Genomic DNA, 20,277 nt, shown 5'->3' on the forward strand with positions numbered 1-20,277 from the left:
TTAAACAACACTCAATCCTATACATTTCAGCACTATTCGGGCCTAGAATCGTTAAACTTGAACTTACTCTAATACTAATAAATGTAACATGCTACACCCAACCCAGTCAACGGATTCAAATGCATGACGCCATATTCGTTACCAGAGCAACTCACATAGTACAAATGCATAACACCGAAACTAAGATAAACATGTGTGGCTTGTAAATATTGAGCAAATGATATGCTAAGAGCATGAAGAAGACTTTAATGGGGTTGCAACACCCCTTACTCGAGTCCAAACCTAAACTCGATTAAGGAATACTACATTTCAAACCAAACACTACACTCAAATATCTAGCATGTCATCCCAATTCTACTCACCTTTTAAACTTATTTAAGTTCTTTTAAGACATTTTGAATAATTTCTAAGCTTGCTTTATGATTCAACTTCAATCGGAGGTCGTTTGGGGCCTTTTGATGAGAAAACAATCAAATTAGGGTAAAATAAGGTAGTTGTATCAGTAAAACTCTCCAAAGTATCAATATCCCTGCTTAATATTGTTTACTTTTGCATTCTATTGATGTTTTAACGATACAAGTCCTCCAAGCATCAGTGTTTGGGTGCAGGGGAGCCAAAATCAAGCTTAAACACACCTAAAAACTTACCTAAACATACTCCATTCAACCGCAATCATTCTCAATCATTTTTCAACCTTAAAATACACTAAATTATCATTTAAAACATCACATGTTTATCCATGTTCATTTATTAACGTATGACCACCATGTTCTCAAAACATTTCCATTTAAACACAACTCTTCTATGGTCCAAAGCACTAATTATCTTCCACTATCATACCAATTGAATACTTAAGTACATGTCACACTAATGTTTCAAATGCATAATTTACAAACCTTACTTTGATGAGATGTGGTTTGATATGCCCAACTCAAACTCTCCACACACAATTACTTCCTATACACTACGAGTTTAAAAACAACACGTTAAGCTTCATAGAAGCTTAGTAAGTACACACATGAATTCTATTCTATCCTAACTATTCAATATAAATTTCATTAAAAATTTCGCTGATCCATTTCATACATATTCATTCCCATTATATCTTATCTTATTTATACCTTTATTATTATATCAAGTTTTAGTTAATATAATATATCTTAAATAATAATCTTCACTTACCCTTTATTTCATTTAGCACATTCTTCATTTAACATTTTCTTCACATAGTCCTTAGTAAACCATGGAAAACAAGAAAGATATGCCGAATAGCACGAGCACAAAAGTACTAAGAAATCATAAGGACGTAAGTGCTAATAACCATGAGCATCAAAGTGTTGAAAACATGAGTACATAAGTATTAATAATCGCATCATGAGCTCGGAAGTGCTAATCACATGAAGATGCTAGATTTTTTATGGCTTGTCAATTATATCCTACTAGTTCTACCTTGTTTACTAGGGCCTTCATACCATCATAATCACTTGAAAATTTCTTTTCATTTGAAAATTTCTTTTCATTTCTCATCTTAATTGCACTTTTTATTTAAATTTACACTTTTACACAACACTTGTAGATGTATTACACATTTTACACAAATAATTCACTTAATTTAACACTTAATTCACTTATGAAATATTATTTCATTAAATTTCTCATTTCTCGTATCACATTCACTATTTGATTCACTTAAATGTCAAACTTTTCTTCTTATACACTTTATAATTTATTCATAGAATTTTATTACATTTTTTTCACTTATGATAATCATTTATTCAAACCTTAATGTCTTTTGCTATTTTATCACTTCACTAGTTTCACTGTTTATTATTTAATTCTCTTATATCACATAATAAATATTCACTCAAGATTACTTGTCTATCAATTTCACTACTGTAATGCCCCAAAATTTCTAATTTTGTTATTGTGAAAATATGACACAAATATTTGTCAGCTTTAGTGGTTATGAGTTTTGGGAGTGTTTGGGAGGTCCCAAGTTCAAGTCTTTGTTTGGGCAAATTTTGGTATTTTGAATGAATTAGGCCTTACTCTTGTTCAGTAGGCTTTTATTTGATTGTTGGTAAAAATTTATCAGAATGGGCCTGCTGGTTTGGTGGTTAAGCGGAGTGGTAGTGTGTAAGAGGTCTTGTGTTTGAGTTCCTACGCAAGCCGGGGAATTAATTTTTGTTTGAGGCGTGTGGCGTGGTGGAGTTCAAATTAAACTGGACTGAGTAGTTGTGTTTTAGTGGGTTAATAGGGAGTGATTTTACGAGATAATTAGGGAGAAATTATCAAAATAAGATTTTCTCCTTATCAGTTTTCTATTTTCTTTTTTTCTTTTCCCAACAAATTTTCTGACATTAGACTTTTGTTTCTTTGCCGTGTTTTCTCCCTTCTTGTTCACTTTTGGTTTTTGTTCCCCTTTGGTCGAATCTTATTTCTTCTCTTTCCTCTCTCTTTTCGTTTCAGTATTTTTTTGCTAGTCATCTCTTTGGGTGCAACTTTCGACTTCATCTATTTCGGTAAGTGGAATTTTTCCTCTTAGATATCGTATTTCGATTAATCAATTAACAAAGGGTTTGTTTTGCTCTGGTTTAGGTGCTGTTCAAAGGTTTTAAAAGGATGTTCTAGTGTGTGGAGACGACTGGTTATCGGATTCATCGCGGTAAGTTTTTGAATTGTCGTTGGTTTAGTTTCTCGAGTTTTATGTTGGGGATATTTGGTTGATTGACGAATCAAGTGATTAATTAAGGGATATATTGGTCAAATATAGGTTTCTGAAGGCTCGGGTTAGTTTGTACAACGAATCGATACCAGGTGTGTACCCAAAACACAAAAAATGGGATTCAGCGAAAAGTCGAAATTGCTTGTTGTCGAGAAATAAGAGAAGAGAAAATGATACGAAAAATTGTAAAGAAAGGAAATAAGGGTGATATAAACTTGGAAATCAACATTCTGCACTAAAATAGTTTTAGACAGCAGCAGTAGTCTAATTTTGAAAAATCATAAAAAATAGTGGAAATTGAGTTAGAGGTTGAATAAAATATGAAATTAAATTTTATCGAGTGTAGTTTTTCATGGAAGAAACAATGTATGCAATGAAATTGTAAGGTATGAGATATAATGAATTTTGTGAGACAAGGTTAGAATGGTTTCGGGTCCCCTATTCCGACTTTAGAAAATCATCAAAATTTGTAAAAAAATAATTAGAGGGTTAAATATATACCTTTAAATCCTTAATGAGTCTACTTTCAAGAGAAACAAACGGAAACATTATCCAAATTTTGTACTAAGAGACAAATAATTTTTAGTAAGGAAAGGTTGAAGCTGTCAGACAGCAGAATAGAGATAACTTTGAAGATTTTACTATACTTATTTGATAAGGTATAAATTCTAAAAATTTTATGGTAGAAAGGTATTTGAGTCTAGTTTCGAAAACATCAAGTGGATCTTAATTTGGAATTCTGTAGCTCAAGTTATAAATAATTTAGTGACAATGACTCAAGTAGACAGCTCTGAATGATCATATTAGTAAATAGTGGAAACATATATGAATATTTAGCTAGCATGTGTTACATTAAAAATGGATCACACGACCAAGGCCTATTTGGGCCGAGTGGGCCCATTTTTACTGAAATGTTTCTACAGTTGCACGGGTCGCCCACGTCGACTGTGAACCTACTGTAAGGTCGGTAAGCGCTACTTAGACCCCTAAATGTGTGAAATTGACTGAATGATATTTGTACTGAGCATGTTAATATCTGAACTGAATATATGTATTGAAATTGCATAATAGCATATCATCCATGGTATGTTGCATTGCATTGGGTTGGGGGTTGTTATTTGGTGGAGGTGTACTGAAAGGTTTTAACCCTAATTTACTGGCAGCTCAGCTGCAAACTACTGTTTTGTGCCGCATTCGGTACTACTTGGAGTGTAGGGATGGGTGGGTTGATTATATCCCCACATGGAGTGTAGGGTTGGACGAAAATGGTGTGTAGAGGCTGGTTAGGTAGGATTTTGCTATTGCATAACTGTTACTGCTACTGATACTGTGATGGGTTAAGGCCCTACTACATTTTTGACACTATACTGAGATGGGCTAAGGCCCAAATTGTCACTGATACTAAAAGGGCTTAGGCCCAAGACGGTTCAACTGTGTACTGTAAATACTGATTGTTTGTTTGTTTCTGCAGGATTACACACTGAGTTTACGTAAACTCACCCTTTTTGTTTAATGTGCACAGGTAATCCCCAGACTTAGACGGATCGGTGCGACGAAGGACTCAGCGGTGATCACAGTAATTTTTGGACTTCATGGTTTTCAATTACGATTTATGATTTGATTATTATTGATTATTTGGGTTGTAATAAGGGCCCTCTGGGACTTTGGTTTTAAATTTTGGGTTTTTATTTATTAATTTTACTTTATGGATTTATACCTGTTGGTCATAGGAAATTCGATTTTCAAAAATTTAAAGTATTTTCTAAACGCATGATCACTTAGACTGTTTTATTAAAGCTTCCGCAATGAGGGATGTTTCAAAACAAAATTTTTTAAATGAATAAAGACGACTTCCTAAGTTCTAACAAAGGTTTACTAAAGATAATAACATCGAATGTTTTCATCTTAACAACGAGGTTTCAAAAACACTATCGTGTGACATTGCCAGATACGACAATAACGTCTAGGCTGGGTTTGGGGTGTTACAACTACACTTTTGTCTTTTATTCAATATAGTTGTAACACCCAAACCCGACCTAGATGTTATGGCCGAATCTCGAAAATTACATTAACGACGTATAAAATTATTATTTTTATTTGAAAAATAGATGTTTGAGTTTGAAAACGTAAAAAAAAAACTCTAAGATTGACAAATTTTATCTCGTTAAAAAAACTTAGTAAAATATATTTATTTTAAAAAGAAAAGCGTCATTTATTTGTAATGTTGTTTGAAAACATTTAAAAACAAATGAACTTATATTATAATTATGAAAATGATTTTTATAAAGAAGCTCGCACCAGATTTTTATAAAACTATTTAGAAAATTTACGACTTATTATTTTGTTTAAAATTTAACAAAACATAATTAATTTAGAAAAATGAAATTATCAAAAATACTTAAAATCCCATAATTTTGCATGCATGCATGATAGTTTTAATGTCATAAAAATGTAAACCACAAACCAAAAATAAAGGTAAAGTCCAAAGTCCAAAAGTCCACAAAATCACAATCCTAACCTAAATCAAAATAGTTAAAAATCCAATAAATATCCATGATGTAAAATTTTTCGAAAGGCTCCACCGAGTGCTGAATCCAAGTCCTATGTTTGAGTGTTACCTGAGAGATTGAAACACTAATGGGGTGAGCTTTTTAAGCCCAGTGTGAGATTAACACAAACTCATTCACAATATAAAATATATATGATACAAAGTCATAAAATCACATATCTCAATATTTCATAAGCATATCATGCATGATCATGTCAATGCAAAATTTGTAAAATGATACAGATTTTAGGAAAATGGCCCTACCCATCTCCGCTACACGCCAAATTTGAGTTTTCCTAGAACTGTCTAACCAACAAACAAAAGTGAACAGTGTCATAGTAACGCAGATAAACTGCCATATAATCAAATCGTGAACAATGTCACATTAATGCAGATAAACTGCCATATACTTCCACCTTTCACATATCCCACCCCATGCATGTGGTATGGCCAAAACACTCGAAATCATGTAGGCATGTTTAACATGCAAATCACATATGTACTTAAGGTACCAAAGTTTCAGATCTTATTTTCATATGAATATCACATATGTCATATAATCACATAACAAGAGAATGAGATGTACATATTTTTCACATTATTAGCAAACATTAATATCACACAACATACTTTTCACAAGCATACGATTTAGGAAGAACACTTACATGATAAAAATCCATAAGGATGACTTATTTCACTTTATAGATACATATAGTATCCCCATCAAACAACATTATTTTAGTAACATTTTTATCGATTTAATAATAGTATTAACTTATTTAGTGTTAAAACCCACACGTAATCATAGATCCGATGTGCAATAAATCTCTCAAAGCCCCGACACGTGGATCTATAATTAGATTACCTAATCGAGCAACAAATGATCTTGAGTTAGGACTATCGTCTTAAGAGTTAATACGATAAATTGATAATTGATAATTGACGATTATTATCACTTACCCTTAAAAGATCTATCAAATTAGCGATTAAAACCTAATGATTAACGGTCTCTCGAGTTGATGTCAGCCTTTCTATGCACAAGATATATGAAAAATTAATTATTGAGGAAATAAATATTTCTATACACCCTTTATACTTACTCTCACACGAATGGAACGGAGGATTAACAAATCGTGTAACAACCTGATTTTGGGCCTAGTTGGAGCAGTGGTTTCGGGACAATAAATCCGACGAGGATAAAATTTATTTTTATTATATTTTTATGGTATAAAATTTCAAAAAATGATTTTTTGAAAATTTCATTCGAAAATTTCGACGTTTGGGCACTCAATTTAGTCAAAAGGACTAAATTGTAAAAAGTGTAAAAGTTGAGATCTACTTGTTAGAGGTGTCCAATTGTTATGAAAATTTAAATTGGAGGTCATTATATGGTAATTAGACCATTGGTTAAGTTGGTGGACAAAAATGGACATGGTTAGGCATGTTTCCAAAGTTTTTCATTAAGGGCATTTTGGTCATTTAGTTATTAAAATGAATTAAAAACAAAATTAAAAGTAAATTTTTGTCCATCTTCAACCCCTAGGCCGAAAATTGCATGGAGAAACCATGAATAGGGTTTTCCAAGTTCGATTGTAAGTCCGTTCTAGCCCTATTTTTAATGATTTTTACGTTTTTGAAATCTTCGTAACAAGATTTACCTATTTTTACCATTATTTTGAACTAGGGTTTGTGTTTAAATATTTACCCATGAATGATATGCATGTATTTTGATGTTTTATGGAAGAATATGAATGTTTGGAGTGTGATGAATGTCTTTTACTAAGTGATTTTCGATGAAAATGCCTAAAAGGATTAATTTGTAAAAGTTATAAAATATGTCACAAGTGTGCGAATAAGCGAGAATTGTAGACTGATATAGTTATGAAAATGGTTTGGCTAGGCCTAAAATGCAAGGAAATAGAATAAAAATTATTTTACGAGCCTAGGGGCAAAATTGTAATTTTGTGAAACTTTAGGGGAAAAAATGTAATTTTCCAAAATAAGATTTTTGGACTAAATTGAATAATGTGAGTGTTAAGTAAGTTAAACGTGTTATTATAAATCAAGAAAGACGAGAAATTGACTTTAATCAGTGAAAAAGAAAAGTGAGAAATTTCCCGGTTGAACCTCCGAAATAGAAAAGATACAAATGAAGTGACAATAATGATCACATGTGTGGCACGGGCTGTGTGTAGGCCACTATGTGAAAGAGATAGTAATGGTCACGTGTGTAGTACTATGTGCAGGCTACTACGTGTACTGGGTACCATTAATTATAAAGGTGGTTGCTGTGTGCTGATTCCACTGGGTATGATTGATTATAAAGGTGGTTGTTGTGTGCTGATTCCACCGGGTACTATTAATTATAAAGGTGGTTGCTATGTGTTGATTCCACCGAGTATCATTGACTATAAGGGTGGTGCTATGTGCTGATCCACTGTGTATCTGTTATTATTCCGAAGTGTTCATCGGGAAATTAACTAAGTGAAAATACATAAGATGAAGTAACGACTAATTGCAATTGAATATGACTATGTAATGAATGAGTTTAGGTATAAGTGTGAAAATTTATGAACAATGTGCTCAATATTTGATCAAACCATCGGTAAGATGCAATGGAGTAAGTGAAATTATGAAAGAGTAAATTTAGCAACAAAACTGTTTTGGATAGCAGTAGTTGTGTGACTTTGAAGAATCACCAAAAATGGTGGAAATCAAATCAGAGAGTGAATAAGATATGAAATTAAAGTTGAATGAGTCTATTTTCACATAAAAGAGACAGAGTAAGCAAACGAGTTTTATATTATGAGATATTTGAATTTTAGTGAGACAGGGCTAGAATGATTTTGGAATCCCCTGTTTTGACTTTGGAAAATCATTAAAAATTGTACAAAAATAAATTTATATGTTTAGAATCTTGAATGCATATTTTCAAAAGAAGCAAACAAGAACATTATTCGAATTCTGTAATATGAAATAATTAATTTTTAGTGAAGAAAGGTCAGAACTGTCGAGTAGTGAAATAAGGGAAACTTTAAAGAATAAAATGTACCTATTTGCTAAGAAAAAAATTCTGAAAATTTTATAATAAGAAGATAATGAGTCTAGTTTCAGGGAAAATTAACGGATCTTAATTTGGAGCTCGGTAGCTGGAGATATAAATAAATTAGTGACTCTGAATCAGATAGACAATTTGAATTTACATACAGGAAAATAGTGGAAGTATGGATAATGTTATTTAAGTGTGTTATACACATTAAGGATGTGGAATGGAGAGGAGGAGGAGGAAAATTGGGAAATATATGAATGATTTGTGTATAATTGGTAATATGCTCGATTATAATTGATAAACGATGAAATAGAAATGATGCTTATATTTGCACATTATTGGTCATGATTTAAGCTCATATGGGAAAATAAAGTTTCATAGTATGTGTGTATTGTATATTTGGAATATGATTTAGCTTGAAGTAATGTCATGGATGGTTTATGAATTAACCTATGTTGGTAAGTTTGATAAATTAATAAATGTTGTGCTTATCCATACTCATAATGCTTATGTTATATGTTTATTTGGTTAACATATTTGATGTACATGCTTAGGCTTTGACCAAGTTGTGGCTAGATTATGCCACGTTAAACTTATAAGTTATGCATTGAAATGGTAAGTGCCTAAATAGAAATATGCTTGTGATCATGACAGGGGTGGTAAGGTTTAAATTATGTAATCTCTAGTGAAATGGTTTATCATGTGCTTAGTTCCAAAAAGAATTATGCTTAAATGCACTAGCTTGCGACTATGGTTGAACGATATGTTTATGTCTTATGTGATATGCATAGGAAACGGGTGTGGAAAGGTAATGAAATAGTAAGTTCCTATTTGAAGTGAAAAAAGACGAAAAAGGGATGATGAGTTGAATTGATGTTGTTATTTAAGATAAAGTGATATTTTCATTGCAAAATTGAGAATTTCATAAATGTGTTAATGAATGGTATAGTCGAAAAACGTTGAGTTAAATGGTAAATACGTATTAGTATTGAACTTACTAATATTGAATTGTATGTGAATTAAATGGAAATTGCTAGTGATATGATTTGAATTGTCAGCATGAGAAATTGTGAACTGAATGAAATGGAAATGAAGCATTGAATTGCATGGGTATGTATCGGGTCTCGTAGGCCCTATTTATTATAAATATAATATTTTGAGGATATATTGTGAAGAATTATAAAATCAAGTTAAAAAAATTTGAAAGTTTTAATTTAGATGAAATTTTATAATACGATTAAATATGTTTACAAGCGCTTGTGTTATGGTAATGCCTTGTACCCTATTCTGGTGTCGAGTACGGTTAAGAGGTGTTACAAATCGAATGGGTCATGAATTGAAGGAGAAGGAATGATCTAAGAGGAGGATTTATTCAAAGATAAACCCAATGAAGAGATTGAGTTTCGAATTAGGATTCAAATGAAATGATTAATGCATGATTTTGATTATTAAAATAAAAATAATGAACATTCGAAATAAGAAAAGGAAAAGGGAAAAGATCTCCACCGTTGGTGGTGGTGCTATGGCGATGGCGATGACCTAACAATAGAGGTAGCGGTTCAGCGAAGGAGAAGGTATGAACAATGATTCGATCACTTTCTTAATGGAGAAGAGAAGAGAAAGAAAAAAAAGAAAAAAAGGGAGGAATTTAGTGGTGGTGCGCGGTGGTTGACATAGTAGAGGAGGGCGGCGCAAGGGGTGGCGCTTAGAGAGAAAAAAAAAGAGAGGGGAGAGGTGATGGGTGGTGGGTGGTGGTTCGATGGTGAAATATTGGTGATGCACAACTAAGAAGGCTGGAGGAAGAAGTGAAAGAAAAGAAAAAAGGGGAAGGTTGAGAGCTAAACAAAAGAGAAAAAGAGAAACAATAGGAAGGAAATGAGGGTGATCCAACAGTGAGAGGATGAGATTGGGAGTTTAGATGGCAAAAAGTGGTCAACCTAGTCTAGGTTCATTGTACCTTGCATAAGGAAACAATGGAGGAAAAGGACAATAAAGGGGGACAATGGAGTGAAAACAGGATCATGGTCTCCTCACTTAAGACATGTTGACTAAAAGAAAAGGAAAGAATCTTCCTTCACTTATGGCAAGCTAGGTTGGGCGGCAACACATATAGCACATGGGAAAAATTACAAAAAAAATTAATTAAAGGATGCTAATAAGGAGACTCAAACCTAGGACTTATAAGAAACTAACTAAGCACTTAAGCAATTTACCAATTAACTTATTGTTATCAATTTAATAGAAAATATTTAAAAACATGGGATGACCTTTGCTAAGGGTTTAAAACAAAATTTCCCCAAATAGAAATTAATGAGAGGGAAGGGATTCGAACTTAGATCATCAATGACAACTCCACCACTACTCAATCACTATTATTTATTTATTATCAAATGTGATAAGGTCATCTAAAAAAATTCGGATGTGACCACTCTCGGTTCATTAACCCAATTTCTAAAAACCCAATTTTTGGGATGTGACAATAGTCCACTATTTAATACCTTATATTTACATAAAATTTTCTTATATGCTCTCTTCTTTAGTTAATAAATTAATTTTACTCTCTTTTCTGTGTTTCATTTCTCATTGAATCTTTTACCCTATTTATTATTTTAGTTAACTTCTCATTCTTTACACTTATTTTATCACACATTTTAATCCTTTTTAAAATAAATAGAATTCATGAGTAATGATCTACCATAAACCAATATGTCAAATTCAGCTCTCTTGACACTTTGAGTTTGTTCTCAAGTGTTTTATGGCTTTCTTTAGTATGTTTTTATAATTAATAGATTTTTTGTATTGGAGTTTCATTTTAATGTGTTTTTATTATTGTTTAGAACTAAAATGGAAAAATTGTGCCATTAGGAGTTTAACAGTTAACTTGATCTTGTATAGGAAGTGAAGGACAAAACATGAAGAAATCTTGCCATTGTGCCTCAGGTCGCGACATCAGATCCTTGGTGTCGCGACATTGAAGCCTTCCATCACCACGAGGACTTAAACTTGAACAAAATTGCAATACAGGTAGGCTGTGTTTGAATTTGCGACATCAACCTTTAAGATCGCAACATTGAGCCTTCAAGGTTGTGACATCGTGGGTAGCCACCAAGATTGAGAAGCCAAGTTCTCCAAAGGTACAAGTCGCAACATTAAAAGCTAGGGTCGCGAAATTGAAACTGACAAACATTCTTGGAACAAACTATTGAGGATGTCATAACACCAAGGTCTAGGTGTCACGACACTAAAATGTGACAAGGAGAATTCTACAGGGGCAACTTAGGCTAGCCAAACCAAGGTCAACTATTAAATATGGGCATTTTTTTCCATTTTAGGTCAAAATATGTTAGACTATTTAAGTCATCTTAAAACATATTTTGGAAGAGCTTTTTCAATTAGACAATTTTTAGGTTTTCAGTTTTTCTTTTCTCTTGAAAATTTATGCATTCAAAAGGTACATGGACCTTTGTACATTTTTTAGTTTTTCTTTAAGGTTTAATATATTTTTAGTTCTATTTTCGCAATCTGACTTTACAAATCGATAACCAGGGCTATGAACTTCAAGTTTATTGTCATTTCCATCAAATCAATTGGGGACTTCATCACGATTTTCAAAACCTTTTTATTTTCGTACAATTTAATTCTTTAAATTAATATCAAAATGAATGGCTATTGGTTTTGATGATAGGCATGAAATAAATTATCTTGTAGTTGATTAATTGAAATGTCAATTAATTAATCTTAAGTTTAGGAACTAAATTGTAAAAATTTAGACTAAATTTAATAAGCTTAGAAACCTAGAATTGATAGGTCCAGGTGAATAATTAGATAAATGAGACCAAGATGAGACCTTATTGAGCATGTATTCGACCGTCTCTATTTATTCTAGTTAGATCAAGTAATAATTTGGACTGAATCATCTAATTGGGTAAATTAATTATCGAGAGGTAAAATTGAACCAATTAGTAAACTGAACAATTTAAAACCCTAAATCAAGAATTAATTAGTGACATGGATATTAATCAACTACTTTTTCATTCTTTGATTTTCATATTTGTGAATTTGGAATTTTTGCAATTTCAACCTTTAGTAAACTTTAGTTCAATTCAACCCTTTAATCCATTGATGTGCTATTCTATTTAGTCATTAACTAGCTAGACTCTTTAGTTGCATGCTTTGTCATTGTTAATTCATCATATCACCCAATCTCCTTTGGGTTCGATCCTTGGAATACTTCATGTTCTATTAGAACACAAAAATTGTAACACTCTATACTCGACCAAATCGTCGAGTCCAAACTATAAGGTGTCACATTTGTTTCCAGAGTAACTACGAACAAATAATAATTTGATTCATAACATTAAACATTCAAATATGAGTAAAATGGGTATATAAAATGATAAGTGTTCATTTTTGGGTCTTCTACAAGCTTACAAAATCTCTAATGCTAACCTGAGGTAAAATTAGGATTAAACTGTAATGTTACAAATTTCCAGGTTGACGTCGTGACATTAGGGGTTCCTCGTTGTGATGCCACATACTGACTTGGCTCATTTTTGCAATGATCCATGCTCAACGTCACATCGTGACATGGTGGTCTGATCTTGTTGTGATGACACTTGACTTTGCGACGTGACATACTGATTCCCAAGATACCAAATAGCTCTAACGAGTTACACTTAAAACAACAATTCTTTTCAATTACATTTCACCAAAATAAACCAAAACATACCATTTAAAAAGGTTCAATCCTCGAATATTTCATCACTTATGTCTTTAAACTACATAAACACATATTAGTTAAACAACTATACTATCTACCATATATGAATAAAGTTGATATACATACATTCATACATAAGTTCCCAAAAATAACCAACTTTCATACAACCAAATATGCAAGCCAGTTCACATATGTATCTCTATCATTTAACCATTTTCAAGGTATCTATCCAAGCCTCAATACAAAAAAAACATCAATTTGACCGTAAACCGACTTGATCTAGGTACATGCTATACTTGAAACAAAATGAAACTGTACAAACTTGGCTGAGTCGGGGATCACCTCCTGGTTGCTGGATCTACTTATCGCACTCTTGAAAATCTATTGAACTTGCACATAAAGGAAATAAATCACACGTTGAGCAAAAACACTTAGTGGTAATTCTATGAATTAAGATAAAACAACATATGCATTAGCAAATTGTCACAATATATATAATATCAATGGTAAAATCAATTCAAGTTATTTATCAACTACCTATCTTTAAACCATTTCCAATTTCAATACATTCAATTCTATTTTCATTTAACATATATATATCGTCTAACCCACCATTCAATCACTTTCTAGAGCTTATTGACTCATTCGTAATTGTTCGACCCCCAAGGCTCATTTTCAACTGATTTATATAGTAGTTTACACACCTTATCTATCATAACATACATATAAGAACAATATACGAATACATCAACATTCCATATCTTCTTATGCTATTCTTGTCATCTTGGGTGGCCCGACAATGATGATATTTGCTATCTATATTCACTATATCATCTCGTATTGCCAGGCAATGATGGTTCACACTATACAATATTTTGTTGGGAAATGTGTCCATATTATAGTAAACATGTAACTGTTTTTTTATGTGTTTGAACAATGGATAAATAAATAAATTTAATTTCACGTTTCACTATTATATCTTTTGTGCTTTTTTCTTTCATGTTTTGCATACATAGCAAAATTGTGACGAGCAAATATTAACTTATTGATTGCCTAAGTTTAAGCTAATGATAAGTGGCACTGTAATAACATTTACATTGCGAGAAAGATAACTTACTTTAGTAGATAATCTAAACGAGTTTGTAATCCTATAAAAGAATCAAAGTGAGTATTTGATTCACATACATAGAGGGATTATTATGTCATCTACATTTCCAATTAGGGAGATGACTAGTTTTGGCTATCGGAGCAATTGACTTCATGGGTAGAGACATAAATGTATTCATTGGAATAAGACTAGACCCAACTTGAATTAATTTTGAATCTATTTTTGAATTAATTCACTTGTGATGTTCATGGTGTGGCTTACCTAAATCCTGAGTTAGTCACTGACCATATATATGTAACTCATGTGTTTTGATATGAGTAAAGGCTTATGCTCTAAAGATTACCAAGTCGATAGTCGATATGTTGGGTAGATGAATTATGTATGACATGACTTTACTATTAACAATGGAATTCATAGCTCTATTAAAGAGTTAACGATATCTTCTCATTGACATTGTGTGGATTGATAAATATGGAACGTGACCATGGGTTGCTTATTCTCAAACGAGCAATTTATCACAATCATAAGGTGACAGTAGTCATATTAATCATTAAGAAGACACAATGGTGACAATGAGATAAAATAAGATTCTTTTGAGTGAACATATTTAACTCAAAGGAATCAATGATATCATATGATGGTAACATGCACATGGCGAGGTCATTGGACAAAGTAGCTGGATGAACTATTTTCATAAAGAGTATACAATGAGGAGTTTTCAATCATGCTACTTCTTGTGGATTGACTCCATGATTAAGTAAATTGCAAATTATCGAAACGATGTTTCTAGATATAATTACAATTACTTTAGCTTAATTGTATATGTCTGATTGGTCCCTCTACTAGTGCAACAAAAGTTCAATCGGACGACATTTGAATCAGAAGAAAATTTTATGACTTTGAAAATAATTTAATTGAGTTGATTTATTCGATGTGGAATTAAATTAGGTGGTCGTGAGAATTTTTCAACTGGAGAATTTGATGAAAGAATTTCTTCAAAATTTAATTTGGAAAATCTTATTAATTTTTGGGAAAAATTAATTTTGACCAGTAAAATTAAATTGATCAGCTTAATTAAAATAAATATAATATTTTTGGAAATTAAATTTCAAGTCAGAAAATTGACCCAATGGGTAATTGAGCTTGGAAATTGGACCCGAGAACCAAAACCCAAAAACTAGTTGAACCAAGCCCTGTGAATGAAATTGGGCTGATGGTTCAACTAGTAACAGCCGAACTGGCCAGACCCATTCGGCTAAAACAGCGACGGTTCGAGGTGCTAGGGAGTTGCACCGGTGATGGCATCGTTGGGCATGATAGTTGCGACGATGGTGATCCGAAGATCGGTGGATGGTCTGCGGTGATGGTTTTTCGGTGGTAGAGCAGTGAAAAAATTAGACTCATAGTGGGACTCTACAGGATAACTTGATTTCAAATTAACTTTTTGAAAGATAATATTGTTTTAATGAATTTAATATTAAATTTAAGTTAATATTTATCTAGATATTAATATGAAATATTAAATTAAATTAAATATTTATCTAGATAATATTTTATTAATTTAATATTAATGTGATTCCATTTTGTCCATTGTGATATTCTTTTTCAAGCAATTTTTCATTGAAATAATGATTAATGGACTAATAATATTCAAGCAAAAGGAGTTCTGCATATTACTTTGAAAGCTTCTAAATAGTATAAGGACCTCAAACAGGACTATTATTTAGAACTAACCAAATTTAAGAGTTGGAAACATTTGGGAAAGAATAGTCTAAATTGTGACTATTTCTTCAGGTTTTCTGTCAAAGATACCGGCTGAGCAAGAAGGTAGCGTAATACATCAGTGATGAAACCTCGATGAACAACGAGCAATGTCAACCCAAGCATTAAAAAGGGATCATTCTCGGAAAAATGATATTCTGCATTCATGCAAATATCATGTATACACATCTAGTTAGGAGCATTTGATTCATTCTGTTCATAACATCCTAATCTAGGCCCATAAAATGAATTTTACAGGTAATGTTACCCAAATAATGGTGTAATAGATCAATGAAGTTACAAATCTCATACGCCTGAAATTGCAGTGGGACGGATTAAAGTTACCATGGTGAATCTTATCTCCCTGAAGTTGCAGTGGAGCAGATTAAAGCCACAATCCTTATCTCTTTGAAGTTGCAATGGAGAAGATTAAAGCCATTAATCTTATCTCTTTGAAGTTTCGGTGGAGCATATTGAAACAAAAAATCCAATACCTCTGAAGTTACAGTAGGTCGGATTAAATCTACCATAACAAGTCTTATCTCCCTGAGGTTGTAGTGGAATAGACTAAAGCTACAAGATAGCTAATCTTATCTCCCTGAAGTTAAAGTTGAGCAGATTGAAGATAACAAATCTTATCTTATGAAGTTGTAGTAGAGCAGATTAAAGCTACAAACCACAAATCTTATACCCTCAAAGTTGCAGTAGAGCAGATTGAAGATAGCAAATCTTATCGCTCTGAAGTTGCAGTAGAGCAGATTAAAGTTATAAACCTTACCCCTGAAGTTGCAGTGAGACAGATTGATGGTATAGATCTTACTTCCCTAAAGTTATAGTGGAGTAGATCGAAGATAGCAAATCTTATCTTTCTGAACTTATAGTAGAGTCGATTAAAGGTATAAACCTTATCTCTCTGAAGTTACAGTGGAGAAGATTGAAATGATAAGTCTTATACCTCTAAAGTTGCAGTAGGTCGAATTAAATCTACCATAGCAAGTCTTATCTCCCTGAAGTTGTAGTGGAGTGGATCGAAGCAACAACTCCTATACCCCTGAAGATGCAGTAGATTGGAACGTGGCTACTTGAAGAAGAGGAGCACCAAAGAGGTCGAGATTTGGCAAGACGAGGCAAATTTGGCCCTTTTTAAAGCCTTTGCTTCATTCCCGTTACACGACAATGAGCAAAGAGGGGCAGCTGTAGAGGCCCAAATTTTCCCGGGCCCAAAACCAAATAAAAATAGAAGTAAAAAAATATTTTTACAGTCCATTACAAAAAAATGACCCAATAATACAAAACCCTAGCCCAATCCAAATCCAAACTAAACCAAAACCACATCAGAAAAAAAAAGATAACAAAAAAGGAGAAAGAAACCCTAGGTGCGCCGCACCTAGGCCTGCCTTTAGCTGCCGTTGCATGCTAGCGCCCCTCCTCCACGCATTTGACACTGTTTTGTCACCTGTAAGAAGCCAACAAACAAAAGATAACAAGTAGAGGAAACAAATAGAAAAAAAATAGAAACAAAAGACTATAATTTTGGCTATAAAAGGGCTACAACTACAATAGATGTTTCTTCTTCTTTTTTTGACGAAATCAAATACAAAATACCAAAAAAAACAATTGATACAGATTCAAAAAAGAAAGATGATTTTTTTTAGTTGAATCTTCTAAATTTTTTATTTCATAAAACAAGAGTAAGAAACTTACCAGGGACGTTTCCTCTCCCTCTGTCATCAAAGACTCTCTCCGGCGTCGAGAACCCAAGACCTTAGGGTTCGGTGTGAGGGTTGTCTTTGAGAAAATCAGAGGTTTTTGTTGTTTTTTTTCTTATTTTTGAAGTAGAGGGTTCAAAAGCAGAAATTTTAGGTTTTTTGGCCACCGTGGACTGCGGCACCGTCATTGGTGGCCGATGGGTGGCACAGTGGGTGGCCGGCAGTCCGATGGCCGGAAGTCAAATGAGGGGAGAGAGTTTTGAAAGGTTTCTTAAATTTTTTTTAAATGATGGGCTAAATAATTTTTTTTAGTAAAAATTTGGTTTATATAGCTTATCAAAACGGTGCTGTTTTGAATTAATACCCCTAGACCCTAAACGGTATCATTTTGACGCGAAACGGGCCGACCTGACTCGCAGGCGGAGGATCTGCATGTTTTTTTACAAAATGGGTTATTTGCGCGCTGGCCCCCTTCCGCTTCTATGGCCTGTTTCGATTTAGTCCCATTTCTCTCTTTTTTTCTTTTTTAATTTCCTCCTGTGATTTTATTTTTATTTCATTTAAGTCCCTTATAGAAAGGCGCGATTAGAGGGCCTGGGATAATTTCCTAGTTGGTCCCCTTCTTTAGCACACATTCCATTTGGGTCCCTATTCGCCTCTTTTATTTTAACTTATTACGATTTATGCCCTTAATTTTGTTTTGATTTCAATTTAAACCTGATTTGTTTAGTTTCATCATTTATTTATTATTATTGTTTTTTTTACATTTTTTTCATACTAAAATTTAATAATAATATTTATTTATTTATTTGCTCATTCCTTGTTTACTTTTAAAATATTTAGATTCAACATTATTCATATTTGATTTATCAATTTATCATTCTTTTTACTTTAAAATATTTAAATTTAATATTATTTTATCTATTTGTTCATTATTTTTACTTTTAAAATATTTAAATTTAATATTATATGTATATCTATTTATCTCCAAATTTTGAATTATTTCAAATTTTTAATTAATTAATTAATTTGTATGATTTCAATCTTTAATCAAATTTCTATTTATCTTACGTTCTCATAAATCTTATTCGAGTTATCATTCTATTATTATTCCAATCATGTCGCGAGCCGTGTTTAGACAGAAGTTTTTCCTAATTAGCAAAGCAATTCAACTAAGAAGAGAGATTCCTGTGTTTAGACAGATGGAGGGAGAAAGTTTCTATGAGGCATGGGAATGTTTCAAAATGTTGATTCAAAAATGACCATACTGCATGTGGTTAACACCTGGATAAAATTGAGGAAGAGATGCAGTCAATGAGAATGGATGTCAAATAGGTGCAGTGTGAGTGTGCCAATTCAACAAGAACATTGAATAAACTCGAGAGTCGATTGTTGAGCATGATGGGTGACATTAAAAGAAAAATTGGCACAGGTATTTCCAGCAACACAGAAGATAATCCATGGATAGAAGGTAAGGATCATGTGAAAGTGGTTGCGCTCCGCTCGAGCAAAGTATTGAGTAGCCTAGAAGCCACTACTCTGAAGACAACTGCTGGGAAAAATGATGATCCTCAAGAGGTATCCCTGGAGGCGGAAGATGAGTTAGAACCAGAAGAGGAAACCACATCGGCAGCAGAGATAAAGAAGGAAATAACTAAAGATTCTTCCGGTGCAAAAATCCCATTCCCTTCAAGACCAGAGGAAAAACAAAAGCAGGATGAGGATGAATTTTTTAAGTTTTCTGAACTTGTTCAAAACATTAAATGTCAACCTGCCATTAATTGAGTTAATAGAGAAAGTTCTTAAGTACGCCAAGTTTTAAAAGGAAATTATGTCTAGGCGTAGGAAAATTAAGGTAGGTGAACAAGTTAGTATAAGCGCTTATTGTAGTGCCATTATCTCAAGACAGGTTCCCCAAAAATTAAAAGACCCGAGAAGTTTTACTATTCCCATAGAGATAGGGATTATTTATTTTAATAGAGCTCTACGTGATTTAGGAGCTAGTATTAATTTGATGCCTTTATTTGTCTTTGAAAAACTCGAGTTAGAAGATCTTAAAAATACGTATATAACACTACAGTTAGCCGACAGATCTTCAGTTCATCCAAAAGGTGTACTAAAGGATGTGTTAGTCAAAGTGCACAGTTTTATTATTCAGATAGATTTTTTGTTGCTGGATTTCGAAGAAGATCGTGAGATACCAATCTTATTAGAAAGACCCTTTCTAGATCCACCATTGATTTAGAGAAAAATGAATTAACTATGAAAATTAATGGTGAGACTGAAACTTTTAAATGTGGCCATCAGCTGAGCAAGGAAGATAGGAGGAAGTTAGGGGAGCAATGTAAAAAATTACTTATTTCTAATGTCCCCGAGTCAAGGGACATGCTTCCTTTTATGCATGCAAAAAAAATAAACATGTTTAAGGAATGTGACAAATGAGTATAGGTGGAATGGTACGATGAACGATGGATTAATACTAATAGAATAGAAAAATCATCCATCAATGAATTGATGACACTGTCGGATGAATTCGATAATAAAACTTAAAAAAGTTTGAGTTGCTTAACTATTGTAAATTATTGTATATTTAACTAACTGTGGAATTTTGATTCTAACATTTATTTGATACATATTTAGACCAAAATATCCTTAGG

General features: G+C 32.7%; 1 non-coding gene across 1 annotated transcript; it reads right to left on the reverse strand.

The window, feature by feature from the left end:
• Nucleotides 1–18,789: 18,789 nt before the first annotated feature.
• Nucleotides 18,790–18,893, reverse strand: LOC121214991 (small nucleolar RNA R71). The gene has a single exon (XR_005910726.1). It is a non-coding gene; the product is annotated as a small nucleolar RNA R71 (small nucleolar RNA).
• Nucleotides 18,894–20,277: the final 1,384 nt, after the last annotated feature.

The sequence above is a fragment of the Gossypium hirsutum genome, chromosome D02 (assembly GCF_007990345.1).
Source record: "Gossypium hirsutum isolate 1008001.06 chromosome D02, Gossypium_hirsutum_v2.1, whole genome shotgun sequence".
Lineage (NCBI taxonomy): Eukaryota > Viridiplantae > Streptophyta > Magnoliopsida > Malvales > Malvaceae > Gossypium > Gossypium hirsutum.